This window comes from Pelodiscus sinensis, chromosome 2 (assembly GCF_052426305.1).
Source record: "Pelodiscus sinensis isolate ZL-2025 chromosome 2, ASM5242630v1, whole genome shotgun sequence".
Taxonomy (NCBI): domain Eukaryota; kingdom Metazoa; phylum Chordata; order Testudines; family Trionychidae; genus Pelodiscus; species Pelodiscus sinensis.
In genome coordinates this window covers 200875756-200889410 of record NC_143053.1, presented here as the reverse complement: position 1 = coordinate 200889410, position 13655 = coordinate 200875756, and the positions used below count along the sequence as shown (strand labels likewise).

Below are 13655 nucleotides of genomic sequence, written 5' to 3'. Positions count from 1 at the left end.
AACACTGCAGCTGAGAAAACAATACTCAATTGTATGCCCAGTAATCTTTGTAAGAAGCGTTTATTATAAAATACAAATGGTTTCAATATGAGTATTCTCCTCAAATTATTATGTTCTCTTTTGTTATCTGGTAGCAGCAAGACTATAATTATCTGTATAAAACAATTTACATCTCACAATATTTAGTGAATTCTTGGTTCATCAATTGCAACAAAAAAAATGTTGATTGAGGAAATCATTTAGTTATTTTTGTTTAAATAAAAACCAAATAACTTCATACAAATTGAAGACTCTTATGTGATTTGAAAACAAAACCTGATCTTGCAAATATAAGGGCAGATCCTCTGCTGATGGGTCAATTGTTATCGACTTCAGCAGAGCTATGACAAGTTAAGCAGATTCTCAGCTGGTGTAACTAGCTTCTAAGTCTATTGCTGATTAAAATGCACAGCGATAGGGAAGTCACTGTGTCACATACTGCAGTCCTTATTTGGGAATTGACTACTGAGCATCACAAAAAAGATTTATTTTTAGTGCATACAGTGGCATACTTAAGCGGATGAGACAGACATCTTTGCCTACTAGCCAATAATTTCAAATTACACCCAAAAAATGACATTAAAAGAAAATTATGAAGGTTGCAAAGTCAAGCACTCAGACGTTAGGTAATATCAGATTTAATTTTCCTCCCCAGCCTCCTAGTCCTAACTCCCCGCATCCCTCCAGTTCCCTGTTCTGACAATCTCTTCTCCCTCCCCTCAGCCTCACTGTTCTGTCATTTGACTCAGAAAGCTTCCTCCTCCATGCTGTCTGGGTGAGAGGATATTGAAAGAACAGGAGAGACAGTCTCCACCTTGTGTCCAGCTCCAACCTGGTCTGGAGCAGCCATTACAGGGGAAGTCCAGTTTTGGGCTAGGCCATGCTCCATCTCTCTGGGGGGGGATGGTACATACAGATTTCGGTCAACACTAGTAGCTGGCAGAGGCTCAAGCATACTCAATCTTCCAAGATTTTAGATGTAATGCTCTAGAAAGTCTCGACTGAGCATGTGTGATATGCAGTTTTTCAAAAGCTTATAACTTGGACAGATTTGGACAGTTTTATAAGAGAATAACAAAAAAGATCCTCCTTCAAATTTCAAAACCTTGCTCCAAAGCGTGGGTGCAGCTAGAGCTTTTCAAAGCAAAGGACACCAGCATTTTTTTTAAAATGGGCAAAACAAGGCATTTTCCTTAGCTTTGTTCTCAGAAATACCACAATTATTTTGGCTAAAAATGTTCAAAAAAATTCCATTTTAGACGAACCTCCAACATGGAAACTTTCAGACCAAACAGTTACTGCAGGGCTACTCAACTCTGGAAGCTCCCGGGGCCACAGCACATGCCAAGGGCAGCAACTTCAGTGTGGTTGCATATACATGCAACTATATATGCAAATAGCTAATTTCACACAATGCCCTAGTGCTCCCTGCATTTCTTCCCTTGGGGGTAGAAATGCTGACAACCCCGTACCCGTCTGTTCCAGCCAGCCTGTCCACTTGTATCTTTCAATGCTCACCTCGCCTGGGAGACGCCTCACCATTGTGGAGCGTGTTCCGAGTGGAGGCCATGTTCAAAGGATCCCACCCGCGGGCAGTGCGTTGAGCCACACGTAAACCCAAACTGCACCACAGGTCGCAAACAAATGAGCCGAATGCGGCTAATGGGCCGTGTGTTGAGTAGCCCTGAGTTACAGTCTGGCAAAATTCTAACACAAATGAAAACAGGACTTATAAGAGAAAGTATCAGGCAACCTTAATAATAGGTCATGCTTCCAACTAATTACATCCACTTTCTAATCTTCCAATCTAGCTATTAACAAATTATAAATTTTAGTATTCAGAGGCATGCTAGGCATCTTAAAGATATACAGCAAGAGAGATCCATGCTCCAAAGACCTTTCAATAGACAACAAAGATAAACAGGGTTGGGAAAAACTGGCATGCAACACAAGAACCCCACCCCGTGCTATCTTGTTTTCATTCCACCTGTTCTGTGCCTATTTTAGGTGCTTACAAATTGTAGCCAGACAGCCCACCCCCATCACATCCATCTTATTTGCCTCTCTGAGGTTCCTGAAGCATACAGGACAGAGAAGGAGCAATAAAATCAGCATAGTCTATGCTGGCTCATCTGATCCTGAGAACCTGAAAAAAAACACAGATATGTGGAGAGAGAGCGATTAAATCAATAAGCTGGCCTCGAGGCTGCGAGAACGGCCCCGGCTGGCACCCATGTTGATTCGAACACACACACAGTCCCTGGAAGAGGAATTTCCCACTGAGAAAAGAATCCCCAGTAATTCCAATTTAGTTATCTCTCTTACAAGTGTAAATTAAGTTCACAACTCACTTGTAAGAACTGGTCTCACAAAAGACAGACCAGCCCCATTTGGCATGACAGACTAGAAAGAGAAATACGTGACCCCATGAGTATAAAAGATGGGTCCAGCACACACTCACTTTGAGTGTCATTCTACCCTCTACCTGCTGGTCGGGTTAGGTGTTTGACCTCCCGAGGTTCTATGGGGACGCCCACCTCGTATTTTCGTCTTTCCTAGGAATTGAGGGACCGGCCCTGGCCTGACATGCTGGAGTCGAGAGGCACAGAAGGGGGTAAAAATTGTACCTGGATGTGGTCCTCTGTCTTAAGTGTACACATAGAAAGATTAAGCTGTTACTTGGTACTATTATTTCTATTTTTCTATCTTTATCTTTTTTGTAACCATTTTTAAGATCTATATTTTGCTAGTAGTTAAGAAATAGAGCAATAGCCATTGTAACCATATGATTTATAAGCTTCCTCAATAAACCTGTAACTGTTTAAGTTTTAACCTGACTCCTTCAGTTGCTGTAACAGAACCAGGCACAATTTAAAAGAACTTCAGCCGGTCTTAAGGGACAGATATAGGGAGCCCTGACCGTCGGCTGACACAAATTTACAGGACATCCTCCATTCTATCCAGTTATAGGAAAAGAAAAGGGAATGTAGAACACACAACCAGATTAACTTGGTCCCTGAAAAAGTGCTAATTTAAGAAGTACATCAACACTTGTGTAAGTTTTGTTTAAAATAATGGCCCTGCAGAGTTCAGTTTCATCTATTGCAATGGGATTAATCTGGCCCCAACACTTTTACACCCTTTGACTCTGAAATACAGCTAACCAACTACAACTCCTGTGTCAAAGCTGAAGCATCCTATTCTCAGGTCCCCATTCCAGTGGCTTCAGCATGTACTGAATGCTTTCCTGAAGACATTCCCCATTCACTGACGGCATCCCTCCTGACTTTGATGTGAACAGGATTGGGAGTGTATACACATTACATATGGCAATGATTAATCATGAAATACGTATCTTAAGGACAGCATAGTTAAACAGTTTCCCACGTCACCCAGTTTATTTTCAAACAGCTATAATATAAACATCCTAGTCCGATCCTGCATTGTGATCTGCGTGGGCAGACTGCTGAAGTCACTGGAGGGCTGCCAACTGCTCATATGGATCACAATGCAGGAGAGGAGCCCGAGAGAACGTGGTGCTATTTTGGATGAAAGAAACAGAAAGTGAAGTAAACATTTAATAAACATTATCACTTGAAGTGAATGAATACTCTTATCTTAATTGTCCTCAGAAATAGTCTTCAAGGACACAACATAAGGCAGCAAAGATTCAGCAATTGAAGCTGAGTTTAATGTATCAGGGAGCAGTGTCCACCACGCATCAGAGAATTCCAATGACTAAGGGCGTGTCTACATTGTAATCTAAGTCAACCTATATAGGTCGACTTACAGCCACTACAGTAATTACTGCAGAGGCCAATATCCATATACCTTCCTTCCATAGGTTGCATGCATCCTCACCAGAGGCACTTCCATTAACTGAACAGGGGCAGAGGGGGAGGGGTAGAGGGCTCAGAGCTCCACACAACTCCCCACTGGGAGCTTCTTGCCTTTCACAGGGAAATCTGCACCTGGAGTCCCAAGAGCCTAGCGGGTAACAGGAAGCCTGAGCAGTAGCCCAAGTCAGAATCCGGGGTGGTGCAGCTCATCTTAGAGAGGAGACCTGCCAGCAGTCTGCCTGGGGAGAACCAGCTTTCTTGTCATTTCATAGCTCCTCCAGCCCTGAAATTGACAAGACACCAACAGCTGATGTAAGAAACTCAGTGTCTAAACAGTGTGTCACTTTAATTACATTGACTTAAGCCCTACACCTCTTGCGATGTAGGGCTTATGTACTGACATAAGCCCTACACCTCTAGCCCTACACCTATTGGCATAGTAAGGCACTTACATCAGTGGGAACAAGGCTGTAGTGAAGACACTGATATAGGTTGACAAAAGGCAGCTTAACTCCAGTGTAAATCAAGCCCAAGACACCTAAGTCACTCAGTACTAGGCTAAGGTAAAACTATGAGCATAGCTAACATAGGATGCAGGAAGGGCTAAATTAAATGACAGGGGATGCATACAAATGGAGTTGAAGTTTTTATTTCACAAGTCAGATTTCAATGCTCTTATGGCATACAACATCTCAATCTTCTAATCTCTTTCGCATTTATTTTACACATATGGTCTGGGTTAACTTCCTATCACTCCAATGCATTCCTTTCAAACTCTTTAAAGGTGAATTGAAATGCTTTACAAAAGAAACATCATAAAACACATTTAAAATGTTGGGGGTCTCAAACTAAAGAGACAGAAACACATAGGGTACGTCTACACTACAGCGCTAATTCGAACTAACTTAGTTCGAATTAGTTAATTCGAACTAACGCATCTAGAACTAAAAACTAGTTCGAATTAGCGTTTTGCTAATTCGAACTAGCATGTCCACATTAAGTGGACCCTGAACCGAATTTAAGGATGGCCGGAAGCAGTGCCGACAGGGCATCAGAGGAGGACTTAGAGCGTGGAGATGCTGTCTCAGGCTAGCCGAGGGCTGCGCTTAAAGGGACCCGACCCCCACCCCGGACAGACAGTTCTCAGGGGTGCCCCGCTTGCAAAGCAGTCCTGGCTTGGAGTGCCCTGAGTACCCACACTGGGCACATCACACCACTCGGCCATCAGCCCAGCTGCACTTGCCGCAGGCTGCCATCTGGGGAGAGGGGGCAATCGGGGGGCTGCAGGAGAGCTTCCACACCCAGAAGCCCGCAGAGCCAGCCCAGTCCTCCCCATCGGGGGCTCGTACCCCATTCCTCCCTCACCTCCTTCCACTTACCCTTCCCTAGCCCCTTTTCTTGATGTACAAAATAAAGGACAATTGTGTTCAAAAATGGAATCTGTCTTTATTGAACAAAACTGGGGGAGACTGGGAAAAGGAGGTGGGAGAGGGGAGGGCAACTACAATGATCAGGGGTTGGGAACAGGTCCCATATGAAGAGAGGCTAAAGAGACTGGGACTTTTCAGCTTAGAAAAGAGGAGACGGAGGGGGGATAGGATAGAGGTTTTTAAAAGCAGGAGTTGGGTGGAGAGCGTGCATACAGAAAAGTTCTTCAGTAGTTTCCATAAAGAAAGACTAGAGGACACCAAAGGAAAGGAATGGGTAGCAGGCTTCAAACTAGTAACAGAAAGTTGTTCTACACAAAGCAAAGAGTCAACCTGTGGAACTCCTTGCTGCAGGAGGCTGTGAAGGCTACAACTAGAACAGAGTTTAAAGGGACGTGAGATCAAGTCATGGAGGTTGGGTCCATGGAGTGCTATTAGCCAGGGGGTAGGAGTGGTGTCCCTGCCCACGGTTTGTGGAAGGCTGGAGAGGGATGGCACGAGACAAATGGCTTGGTCACTGTCTTCGGTCCATCCCCTCCAGGGTCCCTAGGGTTGGCCGCTGTCGGCAGACAGGCTACTGGGCTAGATGGACCTTTGGTCTGACACAGGACGGCCATTGTAAGCTCAGGGCTCAGGATCGGGGAGGTCTCAGTGGACCCCCTTGATTTTCATGCACACCTGCTCCTGGGTGGCCAGGCTGGCAGCTCTCCTGCCCTAGCTGGCCACTTTCCTGTGCCTAGTGCGGAGATCGTGGACGAGGTCCACGATGTCCGCACTAGCCCAGGCGGGTGCCCGCCTCTTGCGGTCCCGGGCAAGCTCCCGGGAGCCACCAGCCTGGTCCCGGGAAGAGGCAGAGGGCTGGGGGGCATCGGGTGGGTGGCTCGATCCGTGCCAGGTGCAGGGTCTGCTGGCTGGGTGCTGGCAGGCTTGCACCTGGCACGGGCACCGTAGCCAGCCCATGCCCCTTTAAGGGGTCCGGTGCCGGGAGGGGGGCAGACGACTTTCCCTGGTGTTGGCCAGAGTGGCCACCAGGGAAACCTGGGGAGGGCTAGCCTCCCACTAGTTCAAATTAAGGGTCTACACAGCCCTAAATTCGAACTAGTAAGTTCGAACTAGGCTTAATCCTCGTGGAATGAAGATTACCTAGTTCGAACTAAGCGCTCCGTTAGTTCGAATTAAGTTCGAACTAATGGAGCGCTAGTGTAGCGCCTATGAAAGTTAGTTCGAACTAACATCCGTTAGTTCGAACTAACTTTGTAGTGTAGACATACCCATACAGAATTTAATTTATATTTACTTTGAAAGATGAAGAGAAAGTTTATATAACTCAGTAATGTTCAATGGCAACAAGTTCTACGGTTTAATTATGCATTGTGCAATAAAAACTTCCTTTAACCTATTTTAAACTCAGTAAGGCTAATCCTGTGAAGTCAACATCAAAACTCCCACTGACTTACAACTGGAGCAGATCATGCCCATTATGTTTCAATGTTATTGGATGTTTTTCTTGTACAGTATTGTAGTATAAGAAAGTATAAGTAGGAGCAGTGAGTTCGTTCTCTCTCTCTCTCTCTCTCTCTCTCTCTCTCTCTCTCAGTCTCTGCAGCAGAACAGAGGCAGCAAAGAGAAAAATAGAGGACCCAATAGAAGGAAGGAGCGCAACACAGATATAAGCTGCCCAGCACCAGGCACTGCAACACTCCCTAAGAGTTAAACGATCACAACTCTAAAGAAACAAACCTAGAACCACCAGCTGCATTGCTTGAGTCCTGATATCAGTGTTTCCCCAGGAAGGCTAAGTCTACTCTGCCATCCAACCTCACCTAGGCTTTTGTAGCCAGACAGACTAACCCCTATATCATCCATCTTATTTGCCTTCCTGAAGCATACAGGACAGAGAAGGAGCAATAAAATCAGCATAGTCTATGCTGGCTCATCTGATCCTGAGAAGCTGAGGAGAGATCAGGATATGCGAGACTGCCACCGGCTGGCACCTATGTTGATTCGAACACACACAGTCCCTGGAGGAGGAATTTCCCACTGAGAAAATGTCCTGTACTTCCAATTTAATCACCTCAATTCTCTCTTACAAGTGTAAATTAAGTTCACAACTCCCTTGTAAGAACTGGTCTCACAGCAGACAGACCAGCATCAATTGGCATTACAGATAAGAAAGAGAAATACGTGACCCCATGAGTATAAAAGATGGGCCCAGCACACACTCACTTTGAGTGTCATTCTACCCTCTACCTGCTGGTCGGGTTAGGTGTTTGACCTCCCGAGGTTCTATGGGGACGCCCACCTCGTATTTTCGTCTTTCCTAGGAATTGAGGGACCGGCCCTGGCCTGACATGCTGGAGTCGAGAGGCACAGAAGGGGGTAAAAATTGTACCTGGATGTGGTCCTCTGTCTTAAGTGTACACATAGAAAGAGTAAGCTGTTACTTGGTACCATTATTTCTATTTTTCTATCTTTATCTTCTTTGTAACCATTTTTAAGATCTATATTTTGCTAATAGTTAAGAAATAGAACAATAGCCATTGCAACCATATGATTTATAAGCTTCCTCAAATAAACCTGTAACTGTTTAAGCTTTAACCTGACTCCTTCAGTTGCTGTAACAGAACCAAGCACAATTTAAAAGAACTTCAGCCGGTCATAAAGGGACAGATATAGGGAGAGCCTGGGCGTTTGGATTTGTGTCACACCCAGGTGGCAAAATTCAGTTGGGGCGCTTCTCAGTCTCCCCGAGGCTGCCTGCTGCGAAGGAATTATGAAATTCTAGCAGCTGAAATCTGAAGCGTAATAAGCTCTCCCTGTACACTTATTGGGGCGCCTTTCAACCTCTTCCAGGCTGCCCACTGCAAGGGACCCCGGTCTCAGCAGTTAAAGTCTTAGGCGTATAGTACACACATAGTATAGGAAGAGCTTGGGCGTTTGGATTTATGTCACACCCAGGTGGCAAAATTCAGTTGGGGCGCTTCTCAGTCTCCCCGAGGCTGCCCGCTGCGAAGGAATTATGAAATTCTAGCAGCTAAAATCTGAAGCGTAATAAGCTCTTCCTGTACACTTATTGGGGCACCCTCCAGCCTCTTCCAGGTTGCCCACTGCAAGGGACCCCGGTCTCAGCAGTTGAAGTCTTGGGTGTATAGTACACACACACACACACCACTCACTGCCCTGACCGTCGGCTGACAGCTTTGCAGAGGAACAGGATGAAAGGCCCAATCCTGCAAACTCTTTATGCGAAGTACTCAACTATTTGCAGAACATTCCCAACAGAGAGGCTGTGTCTACATTGGTGCGATCTTGCGCCAAAGCGGCTGCTTTTGCACGAAAACATGCTGCCTGTCTACACTGGCGGGGAGTTCTTGCGCAAGAACACTGATGTTCTAATGTGTGAAATCAGTGCTTCTTGCGCAAGAACTATGATGCTCCTGCTCAGGAATAAGCCCTCTTGCACAATTGTTCTTGCACAAGAGGCCAGTGTAGACGGGCAACATGAATTTCTTATGCAAGAAAGCCCGATGGCTAAAATGGCCATCGGAGCTGTCTTGCGCAAAAGAGCGTCTACACGGGCACGGATGCTCTTGAGCAAAAACACATCTCTTGCGCAAAGGCACATGCCAGTGTAGATGCTCTCTTGCACAAATACTTTAACGCAAGAACTCTTGCATTAAAGAGTATTTGCGCAAGATCATGCCAATGTAGACATAGCCAGGTTTGCAACGTTGGACCCTTGGGGCTTGTCTCCATTGGCAACTTGTGTCACCAAAAACCCACTTTATCCGATGAGTTGGAGTGGAAACTACAGAATTTGGGGTCCGGTAATTAACATCCCTACCAGGCACTGTGGCATGCACACCCTCATTGTTAGCTGCCCCGGCCACAGAAAGAGCAAAGCAATGTCGCTATGAACTGCAGACACTGTATGGCAATGTAAACATGATTTGGCCACTTTCTTCTTGGCAATTTATGAATGTTGACGATACTTTTGTTGCCAAATCTTTCTAGCATTAGGCACACTTGCTGGTGATGTAAAATCCCTTAAACATTAAGTGCAACCAATTAACTGATGGAACAGGGGCAGGTGGGGATGGGCCACCTGCCACTGTCAGGCTAGAGCAGCCCGCCTGTCATGGGCAAGGGCTGCTCCTAGCCCCTCATGGGGCCAGTAATGGCAGCCCTGCGCATGGGATGGGCTGTTGCTTCCGGCTCATGCAGGATGGAAGAAGGCAGACCAGCACAGGGGCCCGGTGGGGCTAGAGCAGCTCTCCATCCACGGTAGGCCCTGGGCTGCTCCCGGATACCACTTAACTGTTACCCAGTAAACAATGCCCATAAAGAGCGATGCTTAGTGGGTAACCAGTTAAATGGTTACCCATTAACATCTCTATAGCCTACCATCTAGCACCACCCATTTCCAATCACCAATCACCCACACTACTGATGACCTGTTCCCTATGAACCACTTCCTAGCCATACAACTCACAAATGAATGCTACTCCGCTAAAGAAATGTATCTACTTAACATCTCTCTCTGACAGGCTCAGCAGAAATGTGTTAGTCGGTTCAATCTTCTCCACCACACTTCTAAAACACAATGGCCTATTTCTTCCATCCAAATACTGCCCCCTACTTTACAATGTCAACTCTTGCAAAGCTTTATTCCTTCTCAGAACAAAAGTCTGTAGCCTAGTCTCAGACAGCAGAGAATTCCATTCTAATCCATTGTCACATTCCACCAAGCAGTCCCATGTTATTTCCTTTATTCTTCCATTTTCTGACTGATTTCTTATCATCACACCATAACACAATACTTACTATAATCTTAAAATCAGTATTTCATAGTTCCCCTACTGAAACACCAAGCAATTACTCTATGTAATTTTCTCTGAGTGTACCAAAGACTTATGACTGAGTTCAAAGGTGACACATTGCTCCTATGCTTTCTATATAATTCTCTGTAGCCCATTTTTTCCCCTCTCTCATTTTCCCCAACCCATTGTATGCAATTCTGAGTGGCGACATTTTATGTCATGTAATACTACTGACTGAAATCTACATTGAAAAGATAATGGTTATCTTACCAGACTCAAAGTATTTCAGTAGTGCTCAAAACTGTGTTAGGTTCTTTACAGAATAAGCCCCTGCCTTGATGAGATTACGACCTAACTTCATGCATTATTTGACAAGTGAGGGGAAACAAACAATAACTGGGAGACAGAACTAGAACTCTCACCATTTCTCAGGTTAGGCATATGAACATCTTGTTGATTCAATATATATTATCTGGCTAATAACTAACTGCATAAGCAATAATAAAGAGAATTTTAAGATGATATATACCAGAACGCACAAATTTTGGTCTAGTTTTGCTCAATATCTTCATAAATAATTGAGATAATTACATATTTGTGGACAATACCAAGCTGGGAGGGGTTGCGAGTGCTTTGGAGGATAGGATTAAAATTCAAGATGATCTGAACAAACTGGAGAAATGGTCTAAAGTAAACGGGATAAAATTAGGGTTCTCTGTTAATCACAATTAACCTCAGGCAAGTAACTCAAAACATTAATCACCATTAATCACATTGTTAAACAATTGAATACCAATTGAAATTGATTAAATATTTGATTTTTTTCTACATTTTCAACTGTACTGATTTATTTTACAACACAGAATACAAAGTGTATAGTGCTCACTTTATATTATTTTTTATTCAATATTTGGACTGTAAAAAAGAAATAGTATTTTTCAATTCAGTTAATACAAGTACTCTAGTGCAATCTCTTTAGCATGAAAATTGGACTTACAAATGTAGACTAATGTACAAAAAGAACTGCATTCAAAAATAAAGCAATGTAAAACTTTAGCACCTACAAGTCTACTCAGTCCTACCTCTTGTTCAGCCAAATCGCTCAGACAAGTTTGTTTACAGTTATAGGAGATAATGCTGCCTGCTTATTATTTACAAAGTCAACTGAAAGTGAGAACACATGTTTGCATGGCACTTTTATAGCTGTTGTTGCAATGTATTCATGTGTTAGATATGCTAAACATTTGTATGCCCCTTCATGCTTCAGCCACTACTCCAAAGAATATGATGATGATGCTCGTTAAAAAGATAATGCATTAATTAAACTTGTCACTGAACTCCAAGGGAGAACTGAACGTCTCCTGGTCTATTTTCCCCGCATTCTGCCACGAATTTCATGTCATATCAGTCTTTGATGATGACTTAGCCTGTTTAAGAACACTTTCACATCAGATATGACAAAATACAAAGAAGGAAACTAAAAATAGCTACTGCACATCACCCAAAGTTTAAGAATCTGAAGTGCCTCCCAAAATCTGAGAGGGACAAAGTGGGGAACATGTTGTCAGAAGTCTTAGAACAGCAACACTCCAATGTGGAAATTACAGAACCTGAAATACCAAAAAAAAAATCAACCTTCTGCTAGTGGCATCTGACTAATAATGAAAATTAACATGTGTTGGTCTGCTCTGCTTTGGTTCATTATGAAGCAGAACATGTCATCAGCATGGATGGATGTCCTCTGGAATGGCAGTTGAAGCATGAATGGACACATGAATCTTTAGCCATCTGCCACATAAATATTTTGCTATACCAACTACAATAATGCCAGGCAAATGCCTGTTCTCATTTTCAGATGACGCTGTAAACAAAAAGTAGGCAGCAGTATCTCCTGCAAATTGTAACTAAACTTGTTTGAGTGAATTGCTGAACAACAAGTAAGATGGAGTGGACTTTAGGTGCTACAGTTTTATACTGCATTCAAAAATAAAAATGTTTTTTACATAATTCTACATTTGTAAGTTAAATTTTCATGCTAAACAGACTGCACTACAATTGTATTAGGTGAACTGAAAAAATCCTACTGTTTGTTGTATAAGCAGGGTCTAAACCACTGTTCCCAATGCAGTCAGCTGAAAGGGGAGAGGAGTCCTGAGTGTGGTTATACTTGTTCAGTTGTTTAGCCCTATAAGGTATTCAACTGTTGATATGTAAACACAGCTCATGCTGGGCTGGGAAAGGAATCCGGGGTGTGCTTACGTAAATCCAGTTCAGTCAGTGCTATAGGCCTGATGGATGGTCAATTGTTAGAATGGAATTTTGTGTATTGTAGCTAATTTGGCTGTTGTGGGGTCACAGGCCATGTTGACCCTAGGGCTACATCTACACTGGCCCCTAAAAACGGAAAAGCCATGCAAATCAGGTAAGTCAGGATAGGGAAATCCGCGGGGGATTTAAATATCCCCCGCGGATTTAAATAAACATGTCCGCCGCTTTTTTTCCCTCAGGTAGGAATAAGAGATCCTCCGGAAAAGGGCTTTATTCCGGAGGATCGCGCCAGTCTAGACGCTTTTTTTCCGGCTTTTCCCCAAGCCGGAAAAAAGCGGTGGACATGTTTATTTAAATCTGCGGGGGATATTTAAATCCCCTGCGGATTTCCCTATCCTGACTTACCTGATTTGCATGGCTTTTCCGTTTTTAGGGGCCAGTGTAGACGTAGCCTAGATGTAGGAGTTGTGAATTGAGACCACAAGTGCTTACAGGAGGGACACTGTCATTACGAAGAGTCTCGGATGGACAAGCCTTCCCCTTCCAGACTCAAGTGGATTGAATGGAGGGGGTGGGGAAGAGGAGCTTGAACCAGCAGGCTACATGCTCTCCAGGTGTGCGCTGTAAGACTGGTTCAACCTGTCTCTTCCTCCTCTCTCCGACTCCCATTCTAAGGATAGACCTAAAACAGACTCCATAAGGAGTCTCTTTGTTACTTTGAAAATTCCAGAGGGAGCTAGAATTTTTTGGCCAACCTACATGGTGGGCCAAGAGCTGAAATCACTGAGAAACTGACAAAGAACTGAAATCACTATGTTTGGCCCAAAGCCAGACCCATCGTGGAAGCAGCAGCTGGTAGGAGTTCAGCAGCCAGCAGGGCAGCTAGCGGGAATGGTCGGTGAGTGGCCATTAGGAATAGCAGCAGGTGGCCAGCAGGGTGGCTGCCGGAAGTGGCTGGCGAGTGGCCAGTAAGAGAAGCAGAAAGCAGCCAGTGGGGCAGCTGGCAGGAGCAGGCGGCGCGTGGCCAACGGAGTGCGTAAGATGCCTCCTATCCCCACCTCCCCAAGGGCGGGAGGTTAGCTGTGAAAATCACCCCTGAGCTTTGATCTGCCCTGACCAATGGCAGCAACTGCAACTGCGGTACGGAGAAAGTTTGGGCATGTGAATGAGACACTTACATTTCTGGACTTGTGTACCTGAGAGGAAAAGGACATTGCTCAACCCACTTAAGCTGAGACGTTTTCTTGTGGGCTGGTTATGAA

At 44.4% G+C, this 13655-nt stretch overlaps 1 protein-coding gene across 5 annotated transcripts in view; it reads right to left on the bottom strand.

Moving 5' to 3' along the window:
• The window catches only part of GSDME (gasdermin E), a 38990-nt gene that overhangs the window by 12945 nt on the left and 12390 nt on the right, over positions 1-13655 (bottom strand). The gene's annotated exons all lie outside the window — the stretch shown is intronic.